Here is an 8,141-nt window from a genome sequence, read left to right on the forward strand (position 1 = left end):
TAAATTTTAGCAAAAGATATAAGTGACTTCAGAAAAAAGTTTAAGTTGGGCTTTCACAAAAGGTTTATGTTTCAACAAAAGGTATAAATCTTATGACAAAAATTCTTTCACAAAATGAGTAACTTTTCTACCACGGTGTAATTATTTTCACGAAAAGGTGTAAGTTTAGAAAATGTGTAGATTTGATGATTTTTTTTTTCCACAAAATATATAAGTGACTTGAGAAAAATGTTTAAGTTTGGCTTTCACAAAAGGTGTATGTTTCAAGAAAAAGGTATAAATCTTATGACAAAAATTCTTTCACAAAAGGAGTAACTTTTCGGCACGGTGTAAACATTTTCACGAAAATGTGTAAGTTTTAGCAAAATGTGTAAATTTGATGAATTTTTTTTTTCACAAAATATATAAGTGACTTGAGAAAAATGTTTAAGTTTGGCTTGCACAAAAGGTGTATGTTTCAAGAAAAGGTATAAATCTTATGACAAAAATTATTTCACAAAATGAGTAACTTTACCGCAGCGGTATAAGTGTTTTCACAAAAAGGTGTAAGTTTTAGCGAAATGTATAAATTTGATGATTTTTTTTTCCACAAAATATATAAGTGACTTCAGAAAATTGTTTAAGTTTGGCTTTCACAAAAAGTGTAAGTTTCAAGAAAATATATAAATCTTATGATAAAAATTCTTTCACAAAAGGAGTAACTTTGCCGCAACGGTGTAAGTGTTTTCACAAAAAGGTGTAAATTTTAGCAAAATGTGTAAATTTGATGAATTTTTTTTTTTCACAAAATATATAAGTGACTTCAGAAAAATGTTTAAGTTTGGCTTTCACAAAAGGTGTAAATTTAAATAAAAAGTATAAATTTTATGAAAAAAGTAATTTCACAAAAGGAGTAACATTTCCAAGTGTTCATAACCACAAAAGGAGTAACACTTCAAAGTGTTCATAAACAAATTGGGACAACCACTGAACAAATCAAAGGGTTCGTGACCCCCGCTGACCACCCGAGCGTCGGTGGCCTCCGGTGCTTACTGCCGTCGCCACCTCCACGGCCACCGCCGCCTCTACGGCCACGGCCACTTCCACGGCCGCCGCCGCCGCAAATCAAAGGTTTTTTTCTCTCTGGCTATCGATCTTGATCTCTCTTTGTCGATGTCAGCCGTCGATGTCGGTCTCTCTCAGTCTGTCTCCAACGATTTTGGTCTGTCTGTGTCCATGTGGTCTCTTCTCTGTCGATCTCTATCGATTCGGTCCCTCTCTGTCGATCTCGGTCTGGTGTCTTTGTTGATTCGGTCCCTCTCTGTCGATCTCGGTCTGGCTGTCTCTGTCGATTCGGTCCCTCTCTGTCAATCTCGGTCTGGCTGTCTCTGTCAATCACTGTCCATCTAGGTCTCTGTCTGTTAATCTCAGTCTATCTCTCTCTGTCTGTCCGTTGCTCTATATTTAAAACGGTTCTCTTTTACATTGACATTCTTCGTTGGATTTGGACTTGGAGTCGCTATTCCAAGCCCTCCCAAACTCGTCTTCTCTGAAACGGACTTCTACTGAGAGAAAGACCAAGCCCTCCGAAACGCCATTCTCTCTTACATTGCCATTATTCGAAGAAGACAAATATAGTTTGATTGGATTTAGAAACTTACAGGTTTTGCGAAGTTACTTACATCTCTCGTGAAAACACTTACACTATTTGTGGAATGTTAAACATTTGTGAAATAATTTATTTTTTAAAATTTACACCTTTTCATTGAAATACTTAAACCTCCTGTGAGAAGTATCTTTTGTGAAAAAAAAATTGATGAAATTTACACATTTTGCCTAAACTTACAGTTTTTCGTGAAAAGTTACCGTTACTGAAAAGTTATCCTTTTGTGAAAGAATTTTTGTAATAAGATTTATACCTTTTATGAAACTTACACATTTTCTGAAAGCCAAACTTAAACCTTTTTCTGAAGTAACTTATATCTTTTGTGGGAAAAAAAATTCGTAAAATTTATATCTTTTGCTAAAATTTACACCTTTTTGTGAAAGTGCTTATGTCTTTTCTGAAGAGTTACCCATTTTGTGAAATGATTTTGAAATTATTGTAAGTTCAAAAGGCGTAAGTATTATGTGTAAGTTGTAAAAAAATTTACATCTTTTGTAAAATAAGTTATACCTTTTCTGGAAGTTACACCATAGGCGAATGACAACTTACACATGATACTGATATCTTTTGTAAAACAAGTTATACATTTTTTCTGAAAGTTACACCACGTGTGAAAATTTTTATTTCATAAAATTTTGTCACTTACACATAATACTTACATCTTTTGTAAAACAAATTATATTTTTCTGAAAGTTACACCATACGTGAATGACAACTTACACATAATACTAACATCTTTTGTAAAATAAGTTATAACTTTTCTGAAAGTTACACCATATGTGAAAATTTTTATTTCATAAAATTTTTACAACTTACACATAATACTTACGCCTTTTGAATTTTTTGACAACTTACACATAATACTTACGCCTTTTGAACTTACAATAATTTCAAAATTATTTCACAAAATGAGTAATTTTTCAGAAAAGATATAAGCCCTTTCACGAAAAGTTATAAATTTTAGCAAAAGATATAAATTATATGAATGCTTTTTTTTTTCACAAAAGATGTAAGTGACTTCAGAAAAAGGTTTAAGTTGGGCTTTCAGAAAAGGTGTAAGTTTCATAAAAGGTATAAATCTTATTCCAAAAATTCTTTAACAAAATGAGTAACTTTTCAGTAACGGTGTAAGTTTTTTCACGAAAAGCTATAAGTTGAGGCAAAATGTGTAAATTTCATCAATTCTTTTTTTCACAAAAGACATAAGTGACTTCAGAAAAATGTTTAAGTTGGGCTTTCAGAAAAGGTGCAAGTTTCAAAAAGGTATAAATCTTATAACAAAAATTCTTTCACAAAAGGAATAACTTTTCAGCAACGGTGTAAGTTTTTTCACGACAAAGTGTAAGTTTAGGCAAAATCTGTAAATTCGATGAATTTTTTTGTTCACAAAAGATATAACTGACTTCAGAAAAAGGCTTAAGTTTGTCTTTCACAAAAGGTGTATGTTCGCAAAAAAAGTATAAATCTGACGAGATAAATAGTTTCACAAAATGAGTAACTTTTTAGAAAAGATATAAGCACTTTCACGAAATGGTGTAAATTTTAGCAAACGATATAAATTTGATGAATTTTTTTTTTCACAAAAGATGTAAGTGACTTTTGAAAAAAGTTTAAGTTGGGCTTTCAAAAAAGGTGTAAATTTCTACAAAAAGTATAAATTGTATAAAAAAAATTATTTCACCAAAGGAGTAACATTTCAAAGTGTTCATAACCACAAAAGGATTAACATTTCAAAGTGTTCATAACCAGAAAAGGAGTAACATTTCAAAGTGTTCATAAACACAAAAGGAGTAACACTTCAAAGTGTGCATAAACAAATTGGGACAACCATTGAACAAATCAAAGGGTTCGTGACCCCCGCTGACCACCCAAGCGTCGGTGGCCTCCGGTGCTCACTGCCGTCTGATATCGCCACTTCCACGGCCACCGCCGCCTTAAATCAAAGGTTTTTTTTTGTCTCTGGCTATCGATCTTGGCCTCTCTCTGTCGATGTCGGCCTATTCTCCGTTGATGTCGGTCTTTCTCTGTCTATCTCGGTCTGTCTCCAGCAATCTTGGTCTGTCTGTGTCCATGTGGGTCTTTTCTCTGTCGATCTCTGTCGATTTTGGTCCCTCTCTGTCGATCTCGGTCTGGCTGTCTCTGTCGATCACTGTCTATTTAGGTCTCTGTGTCTGTTGATCTCAGTCTATCTCTCTCTTTCTCTCTCTCTCTCTCTCTCTCTCTCCGTTGCTCTATATTACAAACGGTTCTCTTTTACATTCACATACTTGGTTGGATTTGGACTTGGAGCGCTATTCCAAGCCCTCCCAAACTCGTCTTCTCTGAAACGGACTTCTTATGTGAAAAAATTTATACGTAAGGAAAATATGTTTTCATATAGGTTAAAACCTTTTGTTAGAAGCTTAATTTTTTCTGAAAGTTTACACATTTTGGTGGAAATAATTAAACCTTTTATGAGAAGTTACTCTATTTGTGAAACATTTTTAGGAACAAAATATACACCTTTCATTAGAACTTACACCTTTTGTGAAATAAGTTACATCTTTTCGGAACATGTTTACACCTTTTATGGAAATCTGAATTATATTTTCCATAAAATTTACACCTTTAATGGGAAGTTACACCATTTGTGACATAACTTCCATCTTTTGTGAAAACCACATACATGTTTTTGAAAATATACACCTTTCATGGAAGGAATATTTGTATAAAATTTATCCCTTTTGTTAAAAACATTAACCTTTTCTGAATGATTACACCTTTTTGTGGGAATACTCATACCGTTTCCGAATGGTTACTGCTTTTGTGAATAACCTTTTCCATATAATTTACACTTTTTATGTGATATTACACCTTTTCTGCCAGCAAAACTTACACCTTTTTAAAAACTTTACTCATTATTTTAAAAACTTACACCTCTTCTAAAAAGGTACTCCTTTTGTGAAACAAAATGTTTAAAAAAATTTACACCTTGTAAATAGGAGTTACATCTTTGGTGAAGTCAATTAGACCTTTTTTGAAAATTTACACGTTTTATGGAAAATATGCTTTTGATAAAGTTTGTTAAAAGAAATTATTTGACAAAAGGTATAACATTTTCAAATATGGTGTATGTTTTTCCAATAAAGGTGTAAATGACCTTACAAAAGATGTAAGTTTTGTTTTTCACTAAAGGTGTAACTTCAGATAATAAGTGTAAATTTTATGAAAGAGGTTTTTCCACAAAATGTGTAATTTTTCAAAAAAGTTGTAAATATTTCCGAGAAAAGGTGTAAATTTTTTGAAAAGGTGTAAAATTTAGGAATTGGTGCAAACTTTGTGAGTTTTTACAAAATGTATAAGTTCCCAAAGAAGACCAATCATCGAAGCTGAATGTTTCGTTTTTATAAAAGATATAACTTCCCAAACAAGACCAAAAGCTGAATGTTTCGTTTTTACAAAAGATATAAGTTCCCAAAGAAGACCAATCAAGCTGAATGTTTCGTTTTTACAAAAAGATATAAGTTCCAAGGTGTAACTTTTATGAAGAAAATTAATTTATAAATGATGTCACTTTTCATAAAAACGTGTAAGTTGTCAGATAAAGTATAAAATTTTCAAAGATGCCGAAGTGTTCAGAAGAGGTGTAAGTTCCCTCGGCCCGTCCGTCTCTCTTCCATCTCAGACCTCTCTCTTTGTTTGTCTTTCTCTCTCCTCGTCTCTCCGTTGTTCCATTTCCCTGTAGTTGTAGGGTTTTACAGAGAAAAATATTTGAGGGCAAAAATCATATTGAAAGAACAAAGCTTAAGTTCTTGGGAAGGCTAGCCAGGGAAGTGGATGCATAAATTCTTTTTTGAAGTTGATTTTTGTCGGTGGAGCACAACCGCAAGGGTTAATCGAGCACCACCGTCGGTTTGTCTGCGCCGATTGGTATTTCCTTTATTTTGTGCTGGTACATTCTCTGTCTCCTTGTTTGTCTTTTTTCATTCACATATACCTTCACACCCAACCCGAAATCGACCCAATAGGAACAGTTGTGTACTCCATTTCCGTATTTTGTGCTATTCGAATAGGACCTTTTCCCTCTGCCAACCGAAATTGACCCAATAGGAACTGTTCTGTACTCGATTTTTGTATTTTCTCCCTTTCGAATAGGAATCTTCCCTCTGCTACCAGTGCTGCAAGTTGAACATAGGTATCATAGTAGTTAGCAACAAGCATAAAAGGTGTTCTGCATTTACATGGCGAACTTGTTAGGTTAGGTTATATATAACGAAAGAGACTTTAAAAAAAATTTGTGTAATGTTGGCACGGGAAAAACAAATTTTTTTTAAGAGTAGCCAAGTAAGCAAAAATAAGAAACTCAATAAACAAACAATGACTAATCTTGATCCCACAACGGCTAGCACACTCAGTTGAATTCTGCTTTCAATTTTGTAGTACTCGGTGCTTTTATATTGCCGGAACTTATGTTTAGAAACAATCTGTGTTACACGGAGTCTTCAAAATAGATTAAATACCCGTGTCGGACACCTGAGAGTCGGACGAGGGTATGGGATATGTGTCGGATACTTGAAAAATGGACACTTCTTATATAATTGTATATAACACAATTATTATATGTGCAAATTATTGTCAAATTACTATAAATGTCATTTTCACACTGTAAGTTACATATAGTACCATTTTATGTCACATATTAGATTAAAAATATGATATTTTTTCCCCAGACTGCGTACCATTGAATGTAGGGTTAAGATTTAATGAGTCGGACTTATACATACATACCCGCACCCGACACCCGTACCCGAGTCCGTGCAACACAGGAAACAACTGTTTGTTTCGGTGCTGAAGTTCATGCATAGTTGACGGTATTCAACTTAAAACATAGGAAAGCCAATTGAAAGAGCTGAAACAAGGATGACGATTTCCAAATTTTGTAGCGAGCTATTCGTTCCCCACACCCAATTCTGAATCCAGAGTTGAAGCCTTCACTTTCATGGCTAGCCTTTCTAACAACTTAAGCGGGTGGACACGATGGTTGAAAACCAATACCTTTTCCCCACCTGATTCGGACAAGCCTAACAGATTAAGAAAGAAGTTTGCCTTCAGTCCTTCTCTAATATCCAACTTTTCTAAGATGTGATCCATTCGGGCATCGTTAATGCCCTCTGTTTCTGTGGTTGATGTGTCTGTAGGTGAACTCTTTAGGAGGGATCTCAACTGTGCGTGCACATAGAGTGTGCTCCCATCCCAGGTGATGTTCAACTTCTTAACTAAGTTGTTCAGTTCTTCAACTTCACGAACTGTCGTAGGGTTGACGTGAAGAAATTCAAAAAAGTCAACAAGCCCACGCAATTCACGAAGAAAATCTCATGCGTAGAAATGGACAGCCTTGCCTGTCATTGCACGCAACTCTTGAATGGCGGTAACCTTTCTCTTGAAGTTATCATCTTGCTGTTGAATAGTAGTTACATTTCAAGAGGAAGGTAGCTGCTATTCATGAGTTGCGGGCTGTCTGGACTTTATTAAGCGAGTTCATGAAATGCGTACTTTCATTTGTGGGAGTATGACCTTCATCCAGAATGAGAATGGATGGGTACGTTAGTAATCTTTGCTGGCAGGCAGCGACAGTCTTGCTTGTTTCATTGTCACATACAATTGAAGAAACTTGCTTGTATGCCCGGAAAAGTATTCTTCTCTGATCTGCCCACTATCTGAGCACTTGAAGGTAATGGAGCATGGGCCAGGATGCAGCCACCTCGATTCTCTGCAACCAAGTTGCTCAGTAAGAAATTGAAGCCCTCAACTTGATGGGGTTTCATCTGGTTTTTGTGCCTGGGATGAGCACCAGTTTGATTGACAGCTGAATCGTGTCCAGATTGTTTAACCCCGTCATGAAATAGTTCAGTTGCTTCTTTGTTCTTTGTAGTCGGGCCTTCATAAAAGTATGTGGGTGTACTCTTTCAGCACTAAATGAAAAACAAAATGTAGTCATTCATCTTCAATTTCGAAAAATTATGCATTTATCGCTTGTACACATAATTATTTCAATTGTAAGCTGTGTGAACTAAATGCAAAATTTTGATGTGTGTCCTTTCTTTTGTCCGTTTCAAAATCTGTATAAGTGTTGGGAAATTGTGCGTGTTGTTGTTTGTGTTTATGCAAAATTTTCCGGTTAACAACCACATGTTGCAGCCGTTTGTTTGTGTTCTTGTAAATATTGATTGGAATACTTTGCAGGAATTGTCATCATTGCATCTGATGGATATTGGTCACCCTGCACCAACAATATTAGTTTTCTCCTTCAAGACTTGCTACCAGTTGGTTCCGTACATATGTTTGTAAACAAACGAAGTCCATCACCAAGGAATACGCTGATTTTTTTTCGGGATCAATTCTTACAGCAGTCCATGTACTTTTGTGTTTATGTTATTTGTTTTGCACAAATTTTGAATGGCCTCACTTTGCATCATCAATTGTGAACTTTTGTTTCAATTTCGTCCATTTGATTACA

Source organism: Camellia sinensis, chromosome 8, assembly GCF_055761805.1.
Source record: "Camellia sinensis isolate YWXY chromosome 8, ASM5576180v1, whole genome shotgun sequence".
Lineage (NCBI taxonomy): Eukaryota > Viridiplantae > Streptophyta > Magnoliopsida > Ericales > Theaceae > Camellia > Camellia sinensis.